The following is an 18,973-nucleotide window of genomic DNA, read 5'->3' as shown; positions in this document are numbered from 1 at the left end:
TGGTATTGTACCATGGGTTCGTTTTAGTCCTCCTACAGCTCGATTGTTTGGCAGGGATCAAATCATCCAGAGGGCACTGTAGCCAGTCTAGCAATGCTTCACTGGCGGCGTCTGGGTCTTCCGTGCAGCTGGGCATTCTCGACAAAAGGATAGAACTGAAGTGATCAAAATTTAGCTCATGCCAGAGGCGCCAGAGCAAAAACCTCTGGGATGATCTTCGAGAGGGCACGACCCCGGACAGTGACATAGGGATCAGATAGTGATCAGACCAGTCTATAGTGATAGGATTTGAGACAGAGAGGCATAGGCGGTTGGAGAAGACAGGGTCAAGAAGGTGTCCAACAGAATGGGTAGAGCCGTTTACCAGTTGGTGTAACTGGCAGGCCGCTAGGTCAGCTAAAATATTAGCTGCTTCTAGGTCGTGGGGGTTGTCGAGATGCATGTTTAAGTCACCAAAGACAGATAAGTTGGCACATCTTATGACCAGTGAGCCTACTGTGTCAACCAGTGCAGCCCTACACTCCTTCGAGGGGTCTGGAGGGCGATACATCAATAGGCTGGACATGGTATAATTGGAGTTAAAAGGGATCCTGAACTGACCACATTCACTGCCTGGTACATCTTCCTTGACAAATGTGCAGGTATAACATGATTTAAGCACAACTGCCACACCGCTGCCTCTTGTCTCCTGGTTAAGGGGAATGATGTTATACCCTGGGGGCAGTGCCAACCCTGGTTCTGCCGCTGTGTCAGAAGACAACCAAGTCTCTGTCAGAAAAAGAACATCGGGAGCTTCGTCAGACAGTGGGTCATATACTTCTAGATAGTGTTTGACTGAAGACAGGCAATTGAGACTAAGCAGTTTGATGTTCAAGCCGTGATCAGATGGAAAGGTAGGAGAAGATGACGTGGGCATCCATGAGTTGAAGCCACAGCTTCTACAACAAAATGGACCCACGGGCAGACTGCACAGGGAAGAACAGCAAGATTTACTCACTGTCTTGATGGATATAAGTTCTTCCCGGGAGTAGGAAAGCATATTTTCCCCAAAACCGGCAGCATTGCTGGCATCTGGCTTCGGATGCCACTTTCTATCATTTCAATTCCTGTGATACCATGTGTGATGTCATGTGTGATGCCATGTGTGGTGTCATGCGCCTTATGTTGTGCGGTGTGATGTCGTGCACCGTGATGTCGCATGCCGTGATTTCACTTGCACACTGCCTAACTAGGTCAGTCCCCCCAGTTTTTTTTAACTTGTGCCCTGCTCATAGTCCTTATTTTGAGATTATCAGTAACGAGTAAAAACAAGCACCCTAACGGAAAATAAGAGCATGTGCTAAGCGTATGAGGAAAGACAACCACAAAACGACAAATCTCGAGAAGTTGCGATTGCTCCCACATTCAATAATGGCTACAACGACACATGACAATCATGCCCTAACAAAAACATACACACACGTCATTGCGTTTCACAACGCACATTGTTGACTGCACTCATCAGAAATCATACTTGTGCATGGCAAAAATAGATTTCTGTCTGGCTTCAATTTGAGCAATAGATTGCTTCTTGGCTTCCATTTGCAGGCCCCGATATCTATTCCTTGATGGCCATGTGGCAGGTAGAAATGTTTCTTCCTGGCTGGAAGAAAGTGACTTTTCTTAGAACCTGCCTCCAAGTTCTGTGCCCCTGTTTTTAGCCTTTGAGGTGTCTGTCTATCCATCCTGTTGCACATGTTTTTCTTCAGATTATTCAAATGCTTCAGGACCCTATTCTGGATCTTCTTCTTGTTCCTTTGCATCTTCTTGATGTCCATGCCTGAAGATTGTCATTCCACATTACACATGCATTTCTATGTAATGGTTAGCAATGCAATAGTGCAAAACTGTGTTCATCTGAATACATTACCTAGTTCCCATGTGCAGCCGCAGACCGTGCAGGTAACAGCGCTGGGCTGGTGGGGCCGTGTAAGGGGGTATTTTGAGGGACAGTGCTGAGGGGAAATTAAATAAATCATATTTTTTTCCTTGGTATCGTCCCTCGAAATCCCCCCTTCCACGGCCCCAAGGCCCGGCCGCTGTTACCTGCACGGACCGCGGCTGCCCTTGTGGCTTTTGATCTTGTAGCGGTTTAGTGGATTCCCACTACTGATGTGATTTCCACCACTGTCTGTGCCCTCTCCTCCCTTGGTCGCAGCCTCTGGGCGCTAACTACCATTAACTTGTTGCACAACATTCCTTCTCGTGTTCTGCAATGATTGCACAGACATGCCTCTTAAGGTCATCCCACCTCTTCTTGCCTCTGTGCCACTTGGTTCTAGAGCAACTGCATTCATCTTGTCAGAAACATTGTGCCATGGTGTTGTGTGTGCTAAGGGCATGTTCTGTACAACAGATGCCCATATAGACGGCCATCTTCTTTACAACTTGTTTGGGTAACATACCAGTTACTGGCTCAGTTCCTCTTGCGGTGTTCCATGGTGTGGTAAATTAATTTTACCGTATCATTTTTCCATATAATTATTAATAAAAGACAGCTCATTCAAATGAGAGGCAGAGTCCGTGGAATCTGAGTCATACGGGCTTTAATGGAAAATCCTCGAGGATTGGATATCATGTTCCATCACCTCTAAGGTTCAGGAAGGGACATTCCACGTTTTATTAGCATTACACATTATATATAGTAAAATGGTACAATTGAAACCAATACAGCAGGCGTAACAGGTAAAAAGAAAGAGATAAGAACACATGTGCGTAACAGGAGGCGTGTAAAAAGGCATACACATGGGCGTGCACTGTACATGTCAGAAAAACGTCACAAGAAACGTCACAGGTGGGTGGATGCATAGAGAAAGTTGCAGAATCAGCAGAAACTTATGACCTGAATGCGCGCGCAACTAGCATGACGTGTAGCTGGGGAGAACTGGGGGCTTTGACTTTAGCACTAGTGGAGGAGACTGGTGTCTGGGATGTCAGGGCAACCTGTACCTATAACATATCTGGTATCTCATGTTTGGAGGATGTAGTGTCTGAAGTAAAAGGTCTCTCGGGCATAGGCCATTCAATACTGGATGCTAGTGCATGCTTACGTGTCTTGGTGCAATGCGCGGAGCCATGGGCCTACCATGGTAACGGGTTCGGTAAATCACTTGCAAGGAGGACAGGAAGGCCGGGCCCTTTGCTCTGCAGCCGGGAATATGTTTACCTATTTCACTAGATTGGAATGTGTTTTCGAGGAGGCTGAGCAGATAACTGTAGGCAAAATACACTTTTGGCAGGCAAGCAGGCCGAGCCGGCACCGCTTCGCTGGCAGGAAGTAAGGCAGGGGTCAGGGAGGCATACAGCTTTCGGAGACAGGAGAGATGAGGCTCGGGCCTCGTTTAAGGGCCTAGCTCGACTGGGCCAGGAAACATGGAGAAAACGTGTGCAAGATTCAGAAGTGCACCATATAAAGACGTTGGCACCATAGGCCTAGAAGCCTTATTAACGGGATTTCTTTGCATGACTAGATAGCTGACATGTTAAGGATGGACGCAAATGTATATGCGTCTTTCTAGCATGTATGGGACAGAAGTTACACGACATACAAGGAACATGGGTGCATGGATAGGGTGCGAGTGGGGGACACATTAGCTACCTGAAAATTTCTATTACCTCATTCCCTCCTTGGACCCTACTACACCCTTTAGGATATATCTATATTCATGAGACCATCTGTCTGTTCGTATAGCATCATTTGTTCATCTTTCTTTATTCGGGAACGGGAACGTGTACTTGGACGGGGAATACAAGCTGTGGCGCACAAGCCGCAAATCGCTGGCCCACATTGCAGACAGAGACAACAACTGAATACTATGACCAATATCATTCCCAGGAATGATAACAATTTCCATCCCCAGGCAGATATCACACTCCAGAGCCAACCGGACTAAGTCCAGGAGCCTGGATTCTGGTGTATCAGATGAGCTATGGTATGGAGCCTCGCTAAGGCTTTATACACGGATGGCGCGTTATTTGGAATAAACACGCAACAACTGGATCCGATGACTCTACAAGCCCCGCCCCTATCGGCCAGGATGACGTCAAGGACAAGGCGATTTTGAAGAACAACAAGTCTCATAGCAGACTGTTCCTCGGTCAGGTTACCTAATGCAAAAGTAGTCTCGTTCACTACTGCTTCCAAAGTTCTAGTTAATCTTCGAATTATCTTACTGTTTTGGACAGGACCTATGAACCAAAAGTATCCTTTAATGTAATCTTTGTACTGATCCCATGATGATTCAGAATAATCGATAACAGGAGGAAGGTCTCTCTTATGTCTCACATGTACCAGGTTTGGATTTCTGTGATAATCAGGCGGGGCTAGGAAAACAGGTGGCAATAGGAACGCAATATAACACGTCCCATCCCAATCCAATGGCAGATGTACATAGGCTGTCTGACCACATATGAAATAGGAATGGCGGGAAGCTTTGAAAGTAGACTTTCCTTTATCATGGAATTCGACCACAGTATTACAATCACTGTGTCCTAGATGTACTGAACCATTCTTTCTGACGCATAATTCACCTTTCACTGGCAAAATTGTAGTAGACGGCAAGTCCGAATTAGTCTCAGACTGCACATTCAGGATCATGAGGTTAAGTGTAAAATTACCCAATCCATACACTTCATTTTCTAGATTGGTCCCTGTCCTTTGGGGAAGACCTTCTTGGTCTGGGAAACATATTTTATTCATAACTGTATTCAGGTTCCCCCATATCCAATTGCCTTGGGAAACCTTGGACGTACTATCTAGGGAAGACATTAAAGTAAACCATGCACCACACGAACCATTATGTGTGAACGGATAAGGAAAGAGGGGCAGAGCTCCCTTGTACTTCTGATAGGGAGGGAGTCGGCCACATACCCAGCAATTGGTGGCATTGCTGGTCTGGTGAGAATGATGTAACATACGGATGAATGTATTGTTGCGCATGGCTAAACGATAGGATAATTCATGGGGGGGCAGGTCACTAAAAGTGTGCTCCACAGTGTCATTAGAGGAAGCATGTACATGAGAATCAAGAGGTAAGAAGACATGTAACATTAAACTTATGCATATAATCGTAAGAAACATGGAAATTAATGCGATAATGCATCTGCTGTGCAAAACTTTACAATATCGTTTTCTCTTTTCGCTACGCCTATCTCACTGACTACTTGGGTCTATCTTATTCATGTCAGAAACCTGTCTAACCGCTTCACCCGAGGGGGACTTAAACAATTAAACGCTGTCTGACTTACTAGACCTCAACTTGGAACGGTACTCCTCTTGGGGAGATTTCTCTAGCAGGGGGAGTTTAGAGTCAGTCTCTAGAAGTGGGCAGTCCTTAATCGGAATTTCTGGACACAGTCCGTGAGATTTTTTAACGTGGCTCGAGTGCAGCCACCCTTTTCTTCCTTCCAGCTTGACTGCAGTCCTCGTTGACATCAACACCAGCTTGGGCTGCTTCCATCTGGGTTCCAGCGGACTTTTCCTGTCAAAGTTCCTCACGAAGACATAGTCACCAGGGATGACTTCATGCGGTTTCACTTGAGTGTTGTCTGGAAAGGCAGCCGCGACCCGTGAACGACAAGATTGTAGTGCAGACATCAAGGAAGCCAAGTAATCTGTCAGCATAGTACTATCAACATCAGTTATGCGTCTGGGCATAGGCGTACCCCACATGTTCGGGGGACGACCAAAAATAACTTCATACGGAGATAATCCTGTTCTAGAATGGGCTACCATTCGCATGTAAAAGAGTGCAACTGGCAGGGCTACTATCCAATCTACACCTTTCTCTGCACAGACTTTTGCTAGGCGTGTTTTCAGGGTCTGATTATGTCTCTCTACTAGACCTGCTGCTTCGGGATGTCGGACGCAGTGGAACTTCCACTGGTAACCTAACAGGAGTGATACCTGTTTCATAAGCTCGGACGAGAATGGCTGTCCATTATCAGAGTACACGACACGGGGCAAACCATATCGTGGGAAAAACTCACGTACCAACTGTTTGGCAGTGGTTACAGCAGTGTAATCGGGGACTGGATATGCTTCTGTCCATCGGGAAAGAGCACATACGACTACGAGGACATACTTGAATCCTCGGCATCTGTCCATCTGGATATAATCCATCTGGAGGACTTCAAAAGGATGGTCAGGAGGATGAAATCCACCTTGTTCCACGGGAACACCTTTGCCTGGATTGAACTGACAACAGATCATGCAGGTACGCACTTTCTGTTTCGCTGCTGCTCGTAAGTGTTTGTTGAACCAGAGATTCTGTAGACTGTCTAACATGGCTTTCTCTCCCAAGTGTGCTGGACTGTGTGCTGTGTTAATGATAACTTGAACCATAGAGTCGGGGAGGAACCATGTGGCTCTTCCCTTCGTCATCCATCCCTGATCTGTTTGGATCCCTCCTTGTTCAGTCCATTTCTTGATTTCGTCTGGGGTGGCATGTGTCTGTATGTCGAGTACGTCTAGAGTGGGATCCTTAACTGTCAGGCAATGTGTCAATGTAGGTACATCAGTCTTTGTCATGTCAGTCGGAATGTCTGTCTGAGCTGTGAGTTTGGCTGTTCGATCTGCCAGGTCGTTACCCTGGGAAATATTGTCAATGACTTTAGTATGTGCTTTGCACTTCATAATGGCTATGGCTGTAGGCAAGTGTATTGCTTCTAACAGAGCTTGAATGAGGGGACCATGCTGGATCTTGGTACCGTGGGAAGTTAAAAAACCTCTCTCTTCCCAAAGAACACCGAAGTCGTGTACGACTCCGAATGCATACTGTGAATCTGTGTATATGTTTACTTTCTTGTTCTTGGCTAGTATACAGGCTTGGGTCAGAGCAATGAGCTCTGCAGCTTGAGCAGATAGTGTGTCAATACGATGTGTTTCAATGATTTCAGTTTCAGTGGTCACTGCATATGCGTCCACTAACTCTCCTGTGCTTGTTCTCATACATGAACCATCCACGTAAAGTGTCAGGTCTGGGTCGGTCAATGCAATGTCTGTCAAGTCTTGTCGGGGCTTTGTCACTGTATTGATGACTTCTACACAGTCATGTGGTGCTGGATCAATTGTACTCGAGGGTAACAATGTGGCAGGGTTGAGTATGTTGCAGCGTCTGATTTCTATGTGTGGCTGAAACAGTGTCAATTCATAACCTGTCAGTCGTGCTATGGTCAAGTGCTGAGTCTGGGTACGATTTAGAAGAACTTCCACGGAGTGTGGAACTTGTACTGTCAAGGGATGTCCTAACACTATTGAATCGCTTTGTCTGATAGCTAGAGCTGTTGCTGCAACTGATTTTAGGCACGCAGGCAGAGCCTGGGCTACTGGATCCAATGTACTGGAAAAATAAGCACATGGCTTATGATGTCCTGCTTGATCTTGTGTGAGAACAGACAATGCTGTGCCATCACGTTCTGTGACAAAAAGTGTAAAAGGTTTACTGTAACATGGTGTCGCTAAAACTGGTGCTTGACATAAAGCTTTCTTCAAGTCATTAAAAGCTTGCATATGTTCCTGAGTCCAAGGGAGGACAGTCGAAGTCGCTGCCTCCTGGGTTGTCAACTGTATGAGTGGTTTGGCTAGAAATGCATACTGGGGAATCCATTGTCTGCAGTACGAAGTGAGGCCAATAAAGGCCCGTACTTCCTTTTGAGTCTTGGGTTGTGGCAGATGTGCAATTAATTGGATACGATCTGGTGTCAACTGTCTACCCCTCTTGGACAGCAAGTGTCCAAGGTATACCACTTGCTGGGCACAGAATTGGAGCTTCGAAGGGGACACTTTATGCCCCTTTTCGGCCAGAAAATACAAGACTGTCAGTGACGCGCGCTCGCAATCACGTTCGGTCCGTGCTGTGATCAATAGATCATCAACATACTGCAGTAGAGCAGTGTCAGTAGGCATATGAATACTGTCTAGTTGTCGTTTCAGTGCTTGACTGTAAATACTAGGGCTTTCCGTGAACCCTTGAGGTGCACGTGCAAATTTGAAGCTTCGGCCATTTAAACAGAATCCGAAAAGGTATTGGCTATCGGGATGAATGGGGACGCTAAAGAAGGCGTTCTTAAGATCAATTACAGTAAAGAACGCAGCTTCGGAATCAATAGCAGTCAATAGTGACGAAATATCTGGGACTACCGGGTACTGTGGTACTTTACATTTATTGAGTTCGCGAAGATCGATCACCAGTCTGTAGACTGGAGGTGCATTTGGGTCAGTTCGCTTAAGAATCGGAATGATTGGAGAATTACATACATTGGAGTCAGTTTCTACAACTACTCCTTGGGCAATGAGTTCGTCAATAATTTTCAGTAAGGCTGCTACAGCCTCAGGGGGCAATTTGTATTGTCGGATTCGGGGCAGTACAACACCTTGCTTGAGTGTGACACGATAGGGAGTAATATGCATACAACCTACATCAGTTGGACCTTGCGCCCATAAATGCTGTGGAACATTTTTCAATCTTGCATCAAAATCTCTCAACACATAATGACCCTTAAAGTCACGTAAAAATAATCTCACTCCTTCCGGAGAACAACATATAACAGCTCCTAGAGCTTTCAGCGTTTTAATACCAAGCAAGTTTTCGGGACATGATTTCGTAAGTAACAAGTCTGTAGTACGGGACAATGGACCAACTGCAAGGGGAACTGGCTTTGATACTTCGTTAACAATAGGCTTTCCTGAAAATCCAAGGGAAACATTCTGTGAGCCTGAGAGGGGTGCCCCTGGAACCTCGTCATGACTAATGGTAGTTCTGCTCGCCCCTGTGTCAATCAAAAATGTTCTGTCTTTCCCTAATACCTGACTATGTACATAGGGACCATCTTGATCTACAGGAACCTCGATAAGGGGCAAGCCAACCTCCCTCTCTAGGCTGTTTCATGTATACTGCTGATAATCGGAATAATCTGACTGTGCATACTGGTACATTTGCTGTGTGACATGTTGCGTTGCGGCAATGGGTTGGGGTTGGGGTACAGCTACTGTCTGTTGCTGTGCATTCTGTGGAGGTTGCGTATTCTGTGGAATATTCTGCGGAACATTCTGTGGAACGTGTTCTGGTCTAGGCGGACGTGGTCTTTCTTTCGTTTTGCCTGTAGCAATATTGTGTCTGAGAACGGCACATTCATTTATGAAGTGACCTGGCTGTTTGCAATAATTGCAATTCCCTTTAACAGGAGCTGCAGAATGGCTAGTCTGTGTGTTCTGCGTGTTACCCCTCTTCTGACCATCTGCTGGAACGGACTGGGCAACTAGTACTTTCATTTTCGTGTCTTTCATACGTCTCTGTTCATGATCGTGTTCCTCTCTAATTCTGTTCTGGTGGTACTGTAACATCTGTAACATTTGGGAAGGCGTATTTGCTTGCCATGTGCTTTCGACTTTCAATACTCTGTTTTTAACCTGTGGTAAGGAATTCTCGACTAATTTGGTTACAAAAAGATGTGGGTATGACTCGCTACTTGTTTTCAGACCACTATTAATAATAAAACATTTCTCGAAACTGGAATAAAAATCACTAGTGTCTTCGTCTTGTTTCTGTTTGCAGGCTGAGATTGCATCCCAGTCTTCCTTTTTAACTGTCAATAATCTAGGCAAGACTTGTACTAATAATCCTGGTAATGCTTTAGTTTTGTCCCCAAGACCTAAACCTGGGGTACGTGTCTTTTCCTCGTCCTCTAATTCAGTCCAGATAATCTTTTTATCTCCCACCTCCCATTCCTTCTCTTTCAGTTTCTCGTAAATTCCTGCTGGCAACAATACTTTTAACATTTTAAGGATGTCGGGATACGTGTAGTCTCCCATCAGTAACATGTCCTTCAATTCACGGTGGAACCCTGCAGGATCTTTATCGTGACAAGGTACTATTTTCTTCATTTCCAATAATTCCATTTTGGTCAAAGGAGTGTATACGAATACGCGTTGAAGCGTACCCCCTGTAGTCTGGACTGGATGAACTTCTCGTAAGGGATTCTGTCTGTCTAGGTGATATGGCTGTCTTACTGGGGGTGGAACAGAAACAAAATGTGGAGTCAGGAAAGTTCTGTATTTGTGACGTTGTTCTAGAATGGTATTAATTAAATCGGTACCTAGGCCTCTCCATCTTCTCAGGAGTAAGTCTTGCAATATATTATACAATGGACCTGGATCGGATTGCTGATTTTCATATAGTGTAGTGAGATGTTGGATCATGTATATACCAGCTAGTCGCTGTTCTTCTGGAGTAAGGCTCAAAAATGTTTGCGCTACTGAATCATCTTTATATATACTGTCATTTCCAGCCCATTGGACTGCTGACCGTGCTAGTTCCTGATCACGCATGGTACTAAGTTCATGATAACCTATTCTTTCTTTCAGTATTTTATCAGTGCCTTGGAATACATGTTCAAGAGAACATTGTTCTGGTATCGGAGAAAGGAAACGTTTCTTGTTTTCTAGACGAATGGGTCTGTCAAAAGGTCTGTCAAAAGAATACTGTTTAGGGAGTTTCACTCTACCTACGTACGCTATTGTACCTTGATTTCCTACTTGATTATCTATTTCTTCCTCCTCTGAGGATTCATTCTTGTCTGACTCGGCTTCCCTTTCAGCCTTCTGTCTTTCATGCATTGTTACTATTTCTTTACGGATCTTTCTGGACATGGCATCTATACAATTCTGTTTATCATGTTTACAATCTGCAATATTTTGACTCCATTTTGTCAGTGCATCCATCTCTTCTTTGACAACACCTGGCCGATCTCGTTCCCTTATCAAACAATTTATCAAGAATCGTAATATTAAACCTTGTGTCTCAGCTTTCTGATATGCCATGGCCTCGCGAATACATTCTGGTCTCTCCCCTGTTCTAATAAAATGATATATATTGTCTAGATGGTTTGTCATTTCTGGTAATAACATCAAATAATCTGTAACACGTCGTAGACGTAACGAGGCTAACATCATGTCTCCTTCCTTGCCAGGTACTGGGTCATATCTACAATCGGTAATATACTGTCTAAGGTTTTCATATGTGATCGCTTTCGGCGTACGTTGCATTGCTAATTCTCTGATTGTCATTCGTTTCACTTGTGGCGGGGTGCGAAGGTGGCCTCCTACGGCACCTCCTGAGGCAGAAGTGAGGGTATGAACTGACTGGGTTGTAGCTGTTGAGGTCATGGCGGGTATAAGAGGTGTATGTAATGAGGGTGGACTCTGGGTTGCAGCTGTCGAAAAAGGATTGAGAAGACCAATAGTAGAGGGACCAGTAACAGTAGCAGCAGCAGTAGGGGAAGTGACAACAGGCGCGGGTAGCGAGTCTTGGAGACGTGGAGGGGTCGTGGCTTGAACAGTCGGAGCAGGCTGCGGTACATTATTAACGGGTGGTACGGGTACATTAGTATATGCTGGAGCTACGTCATCTAAATAGGAAGAAAGGAAAATGTCTGCTGCGGTCTGTTTGTGATGGAGTTTAGTCGGAACCAATGGTGGTGGCAAGTTACGGGGTACTTCCGGGGTCGCCTTGGGCAGGCCCTCGGCCAGAACTGGATACATGACTGTAATGAGTGCATTTCTTTGACGGTCTAATTGTTCTAATCTTACTTGTTCTCCTTCTTCTAGTAACTCTTTTTCTCTGGCTTTTTCGGATTCTTCTCTACTTTTCTCTGTTTTTCTGATTTCTTTTTCTGTTCTTCTATGCGATTCTTTACGCCATAATTCTATGGCATCTTTCTGGGATTGTCTGGCTTTCTTTTTCCACAATGCTTCTTCTACTCTCATGATGCATTCAGCATCCCATGTCCCTGAAACAGGCCATCTATGCTTCTCTTCCAGATCCTTAGTGTAGTCCACCCATAAATCTAAATACAGCACGGCATCTAAGCCATGCTTGTGGTACATAAAATATCCTGGAGTGTCCCTAGGTGGGGCAGGAACTGCTTCTTCGAGTATCCCTTTCCTAGTTCCTATCTGACGTAATTTCGAGAATAGTGGCATGATTGGAGTGATTCGGACGTGAACACAATAAACACAGTAATAAACAGTAAACAATCATTCACCCCACGACATTAAAAACACATTAAAACATTTCAGACTGAATTACCTAGTACACAGAAAACACATATTCTGAAAATCTCGAGATAATACTGAATAACTAGATGCACTGCTGAAACAGTACAGACAATACCGGTCTCATAAAGAGACACGTCGGACCGTATCCACCTAAGTGAACACGTCTGGACCAGATCTGTGTACCCAGACCTGTCTTGACCGGGGACAAATTAATGAACCCGTCTAGATGCGTTCCCAACAACGGTACTCACCGGGAAGCAAGAAACTGAAGGCCTCGGAAACTGGACTGGACTGGACTGGACTGCTATGACATCTGGCTGTTACGCATCACGCTACCACGCATGCGCTTCGGAACAGGTGGGCCTCCGGACTCCTCGGACCTTGCTCTCTCGACTAGGCTCTGGTCGGGATCCTCCGCATTCCTCACCGCCTCGTCTGGACGCCGGACCGCAGTCTCCGTCTCCCCCGTGGGCCCGAGGGAAGATAGCAGGAAAACCCGCAAACGTGCACGGTTTTCGCCGCGGCTGTAGAAGGGGTCAAAGCCTGCGTGACTTCACCGGCGAGTGGGGAAGGGGGGGGGCCCTATTCGGGCGCCAAATTATGTGGTAAATTAATTTTACCGTATCATTTTTCCATATAATTATTAATAAAAGACAGCTCATTCAAATGAGAGGCAGAGTCCGTGGAATCTGAGTCATACGGGCTTTAATGGAAAATCCTCGAGGATTGGATATCATGTCCCATCACCTCTAAGGTTCAGGAAGGGACATTCCACGTTTTATTAGCATTACACATTATATATAGTAAAATGGTACAATTGAAACCAATACAGTAGGCGTAACAGGTAAAAAGAAAGAGATAAGAACACATGTGCGTAACAGGAGGCGTGTAAAAAGGCGTACACATGGGCGTGAACTGTACATGTCAGAAAAACGTCACAAGAAACGTCACAGGTGGGTAGATGCATAGAGAAAGTTGCAGAATCAGCAGAAACTTATGACCTGAATGCGCGCGCAACTAGCATGACGTGTAGCTGGGGAGAACTGGGGGCTTTGACTTTAGCACTAGTGGAGGAGACTGGTGTCTGGGATGTCAGGGCAACCTGTACCTATAACATATCTGGTATCTCATGTTTGGAGGATGTAGTGTCTGAAGTAAAAGGTCTCTCGGGCATAGGCCATTCAATACTGGATGCTAGTGCATGCTTACGTGTCTTGGTGCAATGCGCGGAGCCATGGGCCTACCATGGTAACGGGTTCGGTAAATCACTTGCAAGGAGGACAGGAAGGCAGGGCCCTTTGCTCTGCAGCCGGGAATATGTTTACCTATTTCACTAGACTGGAATGTGTTTTCCAGGAGGCTGAGCAGATAACTGTAGGCAAAATACACTTTTGGCAGGCAAGCAGGCCGAGCCGGCACCGCTTCGCTGGCAGGAAGTAAGGCAGGGGTCAGGGAGGCATACAGCTTTCGGAGACAGGAGAGATGAGGCTCGGGGCCTCGTTTAAGGGCCTAGCTCGACTGGGCCAGGAAACATGGAGAAAACGTGTGCGAGATTCAGAAGTGCACCATATAAAGACGTTGGCACCATAGGCCTAGAAGCCTTATTAACGGGATTTCTTTGCATGACTAGATAGCTGACATGTTAAGGATGGACGCAAATGTATATGCGTCTTTCTAGCATTTACGGGACAGAAGTTACACGACATACAAGGAACATGGGTGCATGGATAGGGTGCGAGTGGGGGACACATTAGCTACCTGAAAATTTCTATTACCTCAATGGTGTTTTTAGAAGAATTGTGAAAATTCTGTTTCTAGATACACGCATAATGTACATGTGAACAGAGGGCCCTTTCCTGATTCTTCTGAACATGCATGCTGTTTTCTTCTGCACGCACAGTGATGTCACACACGTGCAATATCAACACACATCTGTATATTCCTCAAATATGAAGTTCTTACACCTGCTCCTGCCACCCTAGTGTAGAAATCTAAATTGTACATGGATGCTCAGGAAACCATCCATGACAACATGCTTTAATCTTTGTGCAGATTTGTACACACCTGCTCAGGATTCACTGATGTCTATTCACCAAATTTCCGAGGCTAGTGAAAGGTACCATTAGACCTCGATGATATGACTGGAAGTGATATCACATTACTCCTGACACCCTTCATTACATCACAGAAAGTACAATATCTACATGGTTAACAAAAGAATAAAAGCATACAATAAAAAGCATGATAACAGCACAACTAAAAACAAGGCACAGTACAATAAAATAGTCAAAACACGAAACAACACAACAGCCACACTACAATATAACAACACAGTGCAATACTGTAGAACAGAAACACCATATGACAAAATAGCACCATCACAAAAAGGTCAACACAAAAAGTATGACAAACATACTTAGCACTTATTGCCACTTTCAAAATTCTGCTTTCATAATACAGTTAAAGTAAAATGTATTTGCACTGAGCATTGCCTTAGCTACCACCAAGGACATGTAATAGCAACAAAAGTAGCGACACATGTTTTGTCATTCGGGCATATAACTCCAGGCAGGTGAACAGCTTATATTGTACAACCACCTGACCCAGTTCTAGGCTCAGACACGGTACTATGCATGCATTGCTCCAGTTCTGATTACTAAAACATGTTAAAATAGAATTGACCTTAGCAAGACACATTTAGGGCTTGATTTAGAGTATGGATGAAGATGTTCTGCCAGCTAGTGTAGTTATGGGTTTGTGAGGAGCACTCCGTTTGTGATCTTGTTAAACTGTTTTAATTACTGGTGCTGTGATTAATAAGGATAGTCACTCCTTTGAGTTTAATAGTCAGTTATGATGGGTATGCTAACCCATCTAATCACGCACTGTTCACTTGGTGCTCCGCACCTTATCTACGCTTATTGACTTATTCAATCTAATCAACACTTTTTGTTATTGTTGTTAATCATTTTTAATTCAACATATTACTTTTCTTTGTAATCCAGCATATTATTTTTCATTATGCTTTTAGTATTCAAACATTATACATTTACAACAATTGCATTTATAACGAAGAATTTTTACACATTACAACGTTACATAATGATTTAAACCATAGAACTTTTGGCTGAGCCCAATGCATTTCGGCACCATGCAGGTACCTTCATCAGGGGCCAATCTGTAAAGAAATAAAATTTCAGAATGTAAGTGTTTGTGTATTGTTGCCTGTGGGTGCTCTTTAAGTGTATTATATGGTAAATCCATACCTGAGTTGAACAACCTCTCCAAATATTCTAACCCCGTCAATGCCTCAGTAGCCGCTATTATTCTGCCAAAAGAAAATAATAGGAACTCTATGGTAACTGTTACATGCTACACTAAACAGTTACTTCTGGTAATCATTGTTTATTACCAAAAGTGCAAAATTAGGACATACCTGTGCGTGATTCTTGAATTTAAACCACTGAAAAAACAAATTGCAAAGGCTTAGTTATCAACACCTATGTAGCTATAATGCTGCCTCAACTCTGCGTGATTAAGAACATACCTCGTGCTTTTGCTCTGTATCTCGTCTGAAAATATAACAGAGAGATCGATATTATTAGCTTAATCTCCCTAGTTTCTTTTGTGTTTCTAATATGTAAAAAACGCCGCTATCTGTACCTGTATGGGTCGAAGTTGCTCGTGAAAAAGAAACCGCCACTCGGTGTGAAACGCTACCAAACTCCGTTATCCGCGGCTCTCGATCCGCGTGTTGTTAAACCCGACGGTGTGGTATAAAATCGACGTAGGACTATTGCCACTGTTTCTTCTAATGACTAGCATCACTACTGCGGGCGCCATACTAGTGTGGTGAATTGTAAGAGAAAACGTGTTTTTTCTTACTGCGTACGATGTCTCCAAGTTGTCAATGTCGGACCAGTCTATTTTAAACCTAAGCTGCTCCTGATTTCTCAATGACGACATAACAATCTAGACTATATTGAAAACACGATTAGAGATTCGTAATCTCTATTCCCAAGTGCTGAACTTCTCATGTTGTTAACTTCTGACATCACTATATGCAGCTAAAATTTTAAGTGCTTGTGTGTTTATGTGTCAAGTGCTTTGTTCGATGTGATGTACAAATTGTTCACAATATTAAATAAATAAACCATAAAGAAATGCAGATGTAATTACATCAAAAACATCATGTAATATCAGTAGCTTTGCAAGATTAATATTTACAATATCTGCTAATAATGAGATGTGCTCAATGTTGAATAAGTAAACCATATAGAAATGCTGATAAAGTCATTTCAAAAACATCGTGTTGTTTCAGTGAACTTTACAAGATGTATCTTAGTACTATCTACTATGAGGTTGCTAGGACATTTAATCCTGCCTGATGCCGGCATCTAAGTTTCTCCTTGGCTGTTTCTTTGTGGGCTCTACTAATGACCCTGTTGTTATGAACTAGCTATTCCTCTGATTATGTCTACTTATTCCTGAATATTACAAGTAACATGATAAATCGTATTTGTCATTAAGCCCAATAGGGGACATCGTGTTAAGGTGCTTGATCCAATAAAGTTCCAGGTGTAGCAGTCTTTGGTGGTTATCAATGCCTGGCCTGATTGGTACTTGTTCTATTATGAGAAATCTTAGTTGAGAGAGGGTGTGATTCGCTTCTCTCCAGTGAAAGGCTAATGGTGATGTTAAAGTCATATTACGAATCCTGCTTTTGTGCTCCGTTATTCTTGTTTTCACCTTGCGTTCAGTTTTTCCGACATACATTCTACCGCATGGGCATTTGATTCCATATACTACGTTCTGTGTATTACAGTCACTGGTATGTTTTAGATTTATTGGTTTTCCTATGGTTGGGTGTGTACATGTATTTCCAACTATAACATTATTACAATTGGTACAATTGTGAATTCTGATTGTCCCTTTATGTGTTGTAATTGGTGGTGCCAATTGTGTCCGTTTTAGTCTCTCCCTCAAGTTGGGTCCTCTTGTGTAGGCATATAGAGGTGGTTCCTGAAATAAATTTTTGAAATCAGGTTCTGCTGATAACAATTCCCATCTTGTGTTAACAATTTTCTTGATTTCTCTTGATTGCGTCGTGTATTTGGTTATAAAAACCATCCTCTCTTTTGTTGTTTTACTACTAGGTTTAAGTAATTCCATTCTATCCATTTTCATGACCTTTTCTATATGCTCTTCCAATTCCAAAATTGGGTATCCTCTTTCTTGATATTTTTGTGCCTGTTTCCGAATTGTGGTCTGAGAAGTTTGTAAATCAGAACAAATGTGTTTTATCCTGATAAATTGTGAGACTGGAAGGTTTTTGACTAGACTCTTAGGATGAAAGCTAGTGTAACTTAAAGCATTGTTGCGATCAGTGGGCTTAGAATATAATTCTGTGGTGAATCCACTGGCTGTTTTAATGATCCTCACGTCCAAGAAGTCTATGTTATGTGAGTCAATTTTGTAGGTAAATTGTATTCTTGAATTTATCTGATTCATAGATCTGATGAGTTGCTCAAGTGATTTAGATGTGTCATCCCAGATCAAAAAAATGTCGTCTATAAATCGACAGTACGTTTTCACATGATGCCAATGTTCTGAGTTCATTAGATGTTGTGCCTCGAATTGGGCCATAAATGTATTTGCATAAGCAGGGGCCCCTGCAAAGCCCATTGATGTTCCAGTCAACTGAGCATAGTATTTGTCATTCCATTGGAAATAACTATTGTAGAGGCTGAATTTGAGAAGTTGTAACAAAAAAACTTTGTTTGTTTGTAAATCTCCCATTTTAAGTAGTGCTCATTCTGTTGATTCAAGACCTGCCTCATGTGGTATTGACGTGTATAAAGCCACCACATCTATGGTGCACAAAATCCAATGACTCTGAAATCCTTGTTGAATCCATAAGAGTTTATTTAAAAAATCCGTAGTGTCCCTAATATAGGAACCCCATTGTTGCACAAACATTTGTAGAAAATGATCTATGTATCGGCCGAGGGGGTCAAAAATTGACCCACACCCCGAGACGATAGGTCTGAATGGCGGATTGGTCAGATGTTTATGAACCTTCGGGATCATGTAAAGTTTGGGGCACCTTGGATGTTTGGTAGTTAAGTATGCCAGTGTATGATCGTCGATCCATTCATTCTCCTTGGCTTTCTGTAGTATGCCTTCAAGCATTTTTTGTAGCTTACTAGTAGGATCTGTTGGTAACAATAAGTAGGTATTCGTATCTGCCACATGTTCGTTAACTTTGTGTTCATAGAAGTATGAGTCCATAACTACCAGGGCTCCGCCCTTATCTGCTGGCTGTATTATCAAATCCTTATTGTTAGCCACATTTTTTATGATGTTCTGCTCCGTTTTGGTCATGTTGTTATTCCTAGTTCTTTTGTAATCCAGTTTTTGAAGATCTTTTTTAACCATGATTTCAAATGTGTCTAACATTTTATGCGACACCGGAGCTTGAAAAACACTCTTTGGTTTGAATTTCTGCAAAGTATTTTCCTCGTTTGTTGCCGCTGGTTCTGCCACATTTGTGAAATAATGTCTTAGCCTTAGTGTTCGCATGAACCTAAAAAAAGCTCCCTCTGTTTCCATTGTGTTTGTTATGGTAGTAGGTACAAATGAAAGTCCCTTATTTAACACTGCTGTTTGTTGTCTTGTTAATATCGTGGATGAGATGTTTATTATTAGACCACTGTCCGACTGCTGCGTAGAGCTTTTCCTGCCACTTTCTCTCCTTGTTTTCCGCTTACTACTGGTGTTTCTACTTGTTGCGTTGGTGGACGTCCTTGGTTCTGTTCCTGGGACAAAAAAGCTACACTCCCACTTGTTGTTGCTTGTTCACTTCCTTCTGTTGTCATC

The sequence above is a fragment of the Lissotriton vulgaris genome, chromosome 9 (assembly GCF_964263255.1).
Source record: "Lissotriton vulgaris chromosome 9, aLisVul1.2, whole genome shotgun sequence".
Classification (NCBI taxonomy): domain Eukaryota; kingdom Metazoa; phylum Chordata; class Amphibia; order Caudata; family Salamandridae; genus Lissotriton; species Lissotriton vulgaris.
The sequence above is the reverse complement of the archived record's forward strand: the minus strand, read 5'-3'. Positions refer to the sequence as shown.